General features: G+C 46.4%; 1 pseudogene; it reads left to right on the top strand.

The window, feature by feature from the left end:
- The first annotated feature begins 7,524 nt into the window (after positions 1–7,524).
- Positions 7,525–7,642, top strand: LOC126212483 (5S ribosomal RNA; annotated as a pseudogene).
- The last annotated feature ends 389 nt before the right edge of the window (positions 7,643–8,031 follow it).

Genomic DNA, 8,031 nt, shown 5'->3' on the forward strand with positions numbered 1-8,031 from the left:
ACACCATTACAGAGCTTCCATCACCTTGAACAGTTCCGTACTGACATGCAGGGTACATGGATTGATGAGGTTGTCAACATACCCGTACACAACCTTTCGCTCGATACAGTTTGAAACGAGACTCGTCCGACCAGGCAATATGTTTCCAGTCATCAACAGTCCAATGTCGGTGTTGATGGGCGCAGGCGAGGAGTAAAGCTTTGTGTCGTGCAGTCATCAAGGGTACACGAGTGGACCTTCGACTCCGAGAGTCCTTACCGATGATGTTTCGTTGAATGATTCGCACGCTGACACTTGTTGATGGCCCAGCATTAAAACATACAGCAATCTGTGGAAGGGTTGAACTGTCACTTCGAACGCTTCTCTTCAGTCGTCATTGATACGTTCATGCAGGATGTTTTTCCGGCCGCAGCGATGTTGGAGGTTTCGTGATATTCACAGTACACTCGTGAAATGATCGTAAGGGAAAATCCTTACTTCATCGCTACCTCGGAGAAGCTGTGTCCCATCGGTCGTGCACTGACTATGACACCACGTTCAAATTCACATAAGCGTGATAACCTGCCATTGTATCAGCAGTAACAATAGCAGCAACAGTAACAACTGCGCCAGAAACTTGTCTTATATAGGCGTTGCCGTCCGCAGCGCCGTATTCTGCCTGTTTACATATCTCTGTATTTGAATGCGCATGCCTATACCAGTTTCATTGGAGCTTCAGTATACGTCATGCAGTCGGATAAGCAATGGGTATTGCCAATTTGCTATGAAACGATTTTACAATACCATGCTAAAAGAATATAAAGATTTAGTTTACAGCGATAGAGCCAAAAACTACAATGATTGAGGAACGGGATTCATTGTTCTGTACATCAAGAAGCACTTTCTGCTAAATATGTAAGCATTCAGCACGCACAGTAAAATTTCTGAAGTTTTCGATCGAAATGAAGGATGCTCCTAAGTACGTTGGTTAAGTCAAGGTGCATGCCTGGAGCGGTTTTTCGTTGCAGAACTCGCCATTATTGAATTTACGGAGGAAAAACGCGTGCAGGAACGAATATTCGAACAGCCGGAATGGACAGCATATCTCGAACTTCAAGTGGACTTGACTGCACACTGACCACAGTAAGATATTGCAAGGTTTGAAAGAAAATCTTTCTTCTTACGTGGGGATGCATATAAAAATAAAATCGCGTTATACGAGGGACACAGTCTTGCAAATTTTGTCCACTTCCCTAAGTTCACTGGCGTTAAGGAAAACGCGACGTTTGAGAAAATAATTGTGACCTTGAAAGAGATACAAGGATAGTTTTCTAAACTTTTTGAAGACACTGCCAGACTTACATCTGTTTTCGAGACCGTTTGCTGTTTCAGTTGAAAGCACCCCTGTGCATCTGGCGATGTAAATGACTGATCTGCTAGGTAATTCCAGTTTTAAAGACAAATCTCTTTAACGTTAAAACTATCCAGGACGCCTATATTGCTTTTCTCAGCCAGAGTTTTCACGTCTCCGTAATGAGGTTGCCAGTGTTTCGATCAACATATGTGCGCCGGCCGCGGTGGTCTAGCGGTTGTAGGCGCGCAGTCCGGAACCGCGCGACTGCTACGGTCGCAGGTTCGAATCCTGCCTCGGGCATGGATGTGTGTGATGTCCTTAGGTTAGTTAGGTTTAAGTAGTTCTAAGTTCTAGGGGACTGATGGCCACAGATGTTAAGTCCCATAGTGCTCAGAACCATTTGAACCAACATATGTGCTTGAAAGACCTTTTCTCGATTATGAAATTAAATAAGTCGCGATTAGTGGCAAACAGAGTGCGAGAATCTGTGAATATGTCTCCGTCTGTTCTTATTCCTACAGGCCGTACAAGATGATAATTATGTTTACAGCGAACCAAAGATAATCAAATAACACTAAAAATTTGTTTTGCTTGCCATCTATGTTGTTGCAAAATGTGAAATAGATTACCAAAGTGTATGCAGTGTGACTGCGGCACTTTCGCAGTTTTTCCCTGTCTCCACTCCTGGCGCTCAGACAGCGTGCCATGGTAGTGGGGGAAATGTGCTTAAGGCTGAGCGCTATGGCACTCGTGCTAGGAGACGGCCCGTGAACCAATTGTGATGTCTTGAAGAACCTAACGGGAAACACGACGTCATCTACAAGACCACTTACGAATATGTAGTAAAAAATAACGCTCCTACTACACTGCCTTGGGGTATTACTCAAAAAGACTACATATGTCGACTCAGTTCCATTACGGGTGATATGTTGAGTTTTTAACTGCAACAAAGTCCTCAATTCCGTCACAAATCTGGCCTGATATTTGGGAGGTTCGTATTTTGTTCATTAAATGCAGAACTGAACCGAATGCCTTAGTGAGCCAAGGATCACAGCATCCACCTTATCCATGTTTAGGTCATCCTGGATCTCATAAAAAGAGCCAGGTGAGTTTCGTAAGATTTCTCTTTGCGGTATCTATGTTTATTTTTATATACATATTAGCTGAGCCTCGCATTGCTCAGGTGTGTCTTTATTCCAGTCTTCTATTACTGCACTTCCTCAACCCCCTCTCTCTGTCTTTCTACATCTCACTTTGTCCATCTCTTCCTATCCTTCTCCCTGTCCATCTACTCTTCTCCTCTCTCTCCATCTGATCCTCCCCCCCCCCCCCCTCTGTCCATATACGCCTTCCCCCTCTGTCCATCCCCTCCTTCCCTCATCTAATTCTATCTCCTCCTCTTTCTTTATCCACTCTCTGCCCATCGCCTCTTCCTGTCTCCTTATCCATTTCCTCCCCATGTTTGCTGTTCATCTTCTCCACCCTCCTCTTTCTGTCCATACCCTACTCTTTCTTTTCTCTGTGCTTCTTTCTCTGTCCATCTCCTCCTGTACCCTTTCTCTGTTCGTTTCCTCTTCCCCTCTTCATGGTAATTTCTTATTTCTCCTCTCTCTGCCCATATCTTCCTCCCCATGTCTGTATTCAGTATCTACTATTTCCCTCCTCTGTCTGTCTCCTACTGACCTCTTTCCCTGCCATCCCACCCTTTCTCTCTCCCCATTTCCTTATCTGTGTCCATGTGTTTCTTTTTCCTATTTGTCTCTCCACCTCCTCCTCCCGGCCTTCTCTCTCCACATTATCACCCCTTCCCAATAGGAGACTAATCAGTACTACTACTTGTACTAAATTTGTTTGTGCCCCACAGGGTAGCCGCGCAGTCTAGGGCGTCTTGTCACGATCCGCGTAGCTCCCCCCGTCGCAGGTTCAAGTCCTCCCTCGGGCATGGGTGTGTGTCGTCCTTAGCGTAAGTTAGTTTAAGTTAAATAGTGTGTAAGCTTAGGGACCGATGACCTCAGCAGTTTGGTCCCATAAGACCTTACTACAAATTTAAAAAAAAAATTAAATTTAAATTTTTATATTCGTACCAGGGTTATCATGAACTTTTTATCTGTGTCGTTACCTACTTACACATACTTCAAATATATCCCACATGTATTTAACATATTTCACACGTATTTGCACACACAAACCTGCATCTAAAGCGAATTTCACTGGCTGTTCACTCCCACTCCAAACCCCACTCCTATCCCTTTGACAGGAAGGTGTTCTTACCCCCAGAGCGATGCTCTGTAGGTAATAAGTTATGTTGTAGCAAGTTTGATTGAAATCGGTTCAGTGGTTTAGAAGGAGGTGTGGAACATACAGACGTACGTCCATCTTTATAATATTTATGTACTTGCTCTCCAAAGAGGTGATAATGCGTGAGCATTAACATGTTCCATACAAGAAATGTGCTACGACCTCCCTACCAAGAAATTCTCATTCCGGTCACAAATTTAGTTTGCATCAACGACACGTAATTTTATCGTTAGGAGTGGTGAGTGATTCCTAGTGCGTACACAAAGCCACATTCATTACCGGTAGTCCCGTTAGTAATCGTGACTGACCAAAATGTCATTATTCCCCACTTGCTGAACTTCAAGCAAGTGCCCGTCGATTACCACAGACATCAGTGTCTCGAGTTGCGAAGATTAATGCACGTGCAACACTTCTGGTGTTGTCACCTTTGCTACCCGCCGGATCCATCACTGTCGGTACACTTCATTCACCGCCGACAGCGGATGAAGAGTTATCATCGACCATCGCCGAAGCGCCGAGCCCTCGAACCGGTGTCCACCGACCGTCCGGCCAGCCGTCGAAATCTCGAACGGTAAGTCGAGAAAGAAATATGTAGCCGGTGTGGACGATGAGTAATCTTCGCCCGCTGTACGCTGCGCACGTCGGCGCGCCAGTAGTACGTCACACGGCAACTCGTTCCGGAGATTAATATGCGCGCCCTGACGCGGCGCCATTTAGCAGACATCGACGGCGCCCCGCAGGCGCGCGCTAATGCGCTCCGCGGTCCGCAACACCGGCGGCGCGAGCGGTCGGCCGGTATCGATACTCGCGTGACAGTAACATATGGCTACTAGCGGGCCAAGTGTGTCTGCGAATCTCCGTTATCAATTAACCCGTAGCCATCTTCAGCTCTCCGTAAAGCAGCGACGGGCGCTGAACTCCTTAGCCGTATCCTCTCGCTCTGGCGAGGAAGACGTCGCGTTATATGTCATTTCTAGCCGTATTTGTGTGGTCGTAACTGGACTTCAGACCTCCAATTCGTATCAAGAAATTCAAGCGTATATTAATTGTGTGGCGATTTGCCTCAAAATTTTTTAGGAAATGGCTGTGCGCCTGTAAAAGAGACCGCAAATAGGACAATAGTGCGACCCATTGTGAGTACTGTTGATGATGATGATGGGTTGAGGGGGCGCTCGATATCATGATCATAAGCGCCCTGACGAAAAATCAGTACGCAGATCTCATGGGTGGAGAAGAAGGCTGTCCCCACATGCGGAGCAGTTTATAATGGATTAAAGTCTGCCGCCCTTCCCCCTCCAATTTTGGGATGAGGCCTGGCAGTTCACAAGATTTCAATACCCGTGTAACACTGGTATCGGTATCTGTGAGGATGATGGGCAGATGTCCAGAGAGACTGAGGGCTGCCCTAATATCAGTATATAGGACACACGTAGCCACAATATGTTGAACTGAAAGCGGCACGTCACAAACTTCACGGACTGGTGGAGCCTCCCGCCGAAGTCATGTGTGAAAGGGCTATGCCCGATGCGCAGTCTGGTAAGCATAACCTCCTTCCAGCTACGAGGCTGACATGAAGTCCGCCAAGCCTTTGTGGTCGATTGGAGCGACCGCAGTTTGTGGTCTGTCACCTGCAAACGGATGGGGCATTGATGGATGGACAGCACTATCCCAACATGCTTCCTTAGCATCTCTGTCAGCCATGTCGTTGCCCTGAATCCCAATGTGGCCAGGTACTCAGCAAAAGATCACCTCCTTGCCACGGTGTTGGAATCGCTGTAACGAGTCCATGATGAGTTGAATGAGCGGATCTACCGGGTACATTTGCTGAAGTGCTTGCAGTGCACTGAGCGAGTCGGAAAAGACAAGAAACCCTGTACAGTGGTGACTGTGAACCCTCTCCAGTGCCATTAGAATGCCATATAACTCCGCGTCATAATTTGTAAAGTGTTCTGGAAGACGCACTTTAAAACCCCTATCAGGGAATAATAACCGAGACCATTCTCCTGCTGGGATCCATCTGTATAAATAACGATAAAAATGTGGTACGTACTTAAAACAGAGCAAAACGAAGTTGTAAAAACAAAATATGGAGTACAAGTTTTCCTGTACCGTGTCAAGCTTAAAATTAATTTGGGCCTCTGAAGGAGCCAAGGCGGCAGTACGTTCGATCTCTGAGTGTGTATTTTGATGCCTGAGAGATCCAGATCCATGAGACAGTCTGTAGCACGTCGACTAAGTGGCTTGGTGACTCGGAGCCGACTCCTGAATAGTCGTTGAAAGGTTGGACCACTGAACTAAATGTCAATGACTGAGGTGACGCTGAGATTTTCAGCGCCTGTCGAACCAAAAGGATACGCCGCCGAATCCAGAGTGGTGGTTCACCAGCCTCTGCACACAGACTCGGAACTGGGCTGGTCCGAAAGGCTCCAGTCGATATCCGAATGCCCTCATGGTGGACAGCATCTAACATCCTGAGTTAGGAAGGACGGGCCGATTCATACACCACGCTGCCATAATCTAAGCGTGATCGAACAAATGACCTATAAAACTGCAGGAGGCGGGTCCTGTCAGCTCCGGATGTTTTTTTCGCCAAGGCATTTCAAAATATTAGCAGTACTGTTCGAGTTTTTGGGATCCGCATCATGTCGGGTTAAAGGAAAACATGGACAAATTCGACACGATGCCATGCGATATTGCAGCACATATGTTGCTCAGAGTTACAGAGTTTCATCGGACATGTGTGCAGCTCGTGGTCTCGCGGTCACGTTCTCGCTACTCGAGCACGGGGTCTCAGGTTCGATTCCCGGTGGGGTCAGGGATTTTCACCTGCCTCGTGATGACTGGGTGTTTGTGTTGTCCTCATCATTTCATCACCATTCATGAAAGTGGCGAGATTTGGCTGAGCAAAGCTTGGGAATTTGTACGGGCGCTGGTAATAGAGAAGTTGAGCGCCCCACAAACCAAACATCATCATCTTCGGACATGCATGCATCTCCTAATGACGACAATGAAATTTTGTGCCAGACTGGGACTCAAATAGTACTGTTCATAAAATATTGACATTTCCTTGGAAAAATCTAGCGACAAAAGTCGTCGAGATCTTTTTCCTTGATATAACGACATATCGATATCAAAAACGCTATATCGAGTGCCGACATTTTTAAATCGCAGTTTTTGGTATATATATATATATATATAATTGTTCCTTTGAAATTGTAGTAGAACATAATTTTACTTTCACTGTCTGAAGGACTCATATTACCTTTTGAGCTCCCGTCACGTGCAGTCTTCCTCTTTGACTGTGTGATGCAAAGTATAGATGGCACAAAGAAGAAGTCGAATTGGAAGGGGGGGTGGCGGTGTGGATGGAATACCAGGATTTGGGATGTGAAGAAATAGCACACCAGTTAACAATTTTTAACGCAAATAGTGTGCAATGTCTTCAGATCAGCATTCTTCCAAAACACGTGCTGAAAAAAAAGAGACCGTAATCTAAATGACAAGATTGGTTTCTGCGATGGGCGGAGGCGTGTGAGGGGAAATGTTGACGTAATCGGCGCTTGGCGCTATCAACAGAAGCTGCAACGTTTAACTTCACCACTCAATTGTGGCACTAAAACCGCTAGATCACTGGCGTTTGCAGAAATTAAAAAAAAGAGGGATGTCGGCATGAAGTGTTGCAGACAAATCGGCTATGTGGCGAAGCCGAACGAGGGACCCATCGGACACATTTTACTGTGCCACTTCTGCAGTTACCACTGTCGGCAAAGTGGTTGTCGCCAAGCGTGAACGTGCCTCAATTTCCTTTCAATTCTAGCTCAGGGGGGATTAGCAGGCTGCTAGCTTGTTCGCGTACAGAATACCTAATAATAAAACAATACTTACATATACAGGGCAACGGCCGTGCCGCAGTGGATACACAGGTTCCCGTCAGATCACCGAAGTTAAGCGCTGTCGGGCGTGGCCGGCACTTGGATGGGTGACCATCCAGGCCGCCATGAGCTGTTGCCATTTTTCTGGGTGCACTCAGCCTCGTGATGCCAACTGAGGAGCTACTCGACCGAATAATAGCATCTCCGATTAAAGAAACCCATCATAACGACCGGGAGAGAGGTATGCTGACGACACGCCCCTCCTATCCACATCCTCAGCTGAGGATGATACGGCGGTCGGATGGTCCCGATGGGCCACTTGTGGCCTGAAGACGGAGTGCTTTACATATGCAGATCTAAAACCGGCAGTATAGTTACAATCTGCAGCCGATAATTTTATAGGCCCGTATGTCGAAATTTTTTTCGTCGGTATATCGATACCTTTTTTCGAAGTGTCGGGGGCCGATAACGATATTTTTTTAAAATATCAGTACATCGGATTTCCGATATTTTTAAAAATATCAAAAG

Source organism: Schistocerca nitens, chromosome 1 (assembly GCF_023898315.1).
Source record: "Schistocerca nitens isolate TAMUIC-IGC-003100 chromosome 1, iqSchNite1.1, whole genome shotgun sequence".
NCBI lineage: Eukaryota > Metazoa > Arthropoda > Insecta > Orthoptera > Acrididae > Schistocerca > Schistocerca nitens.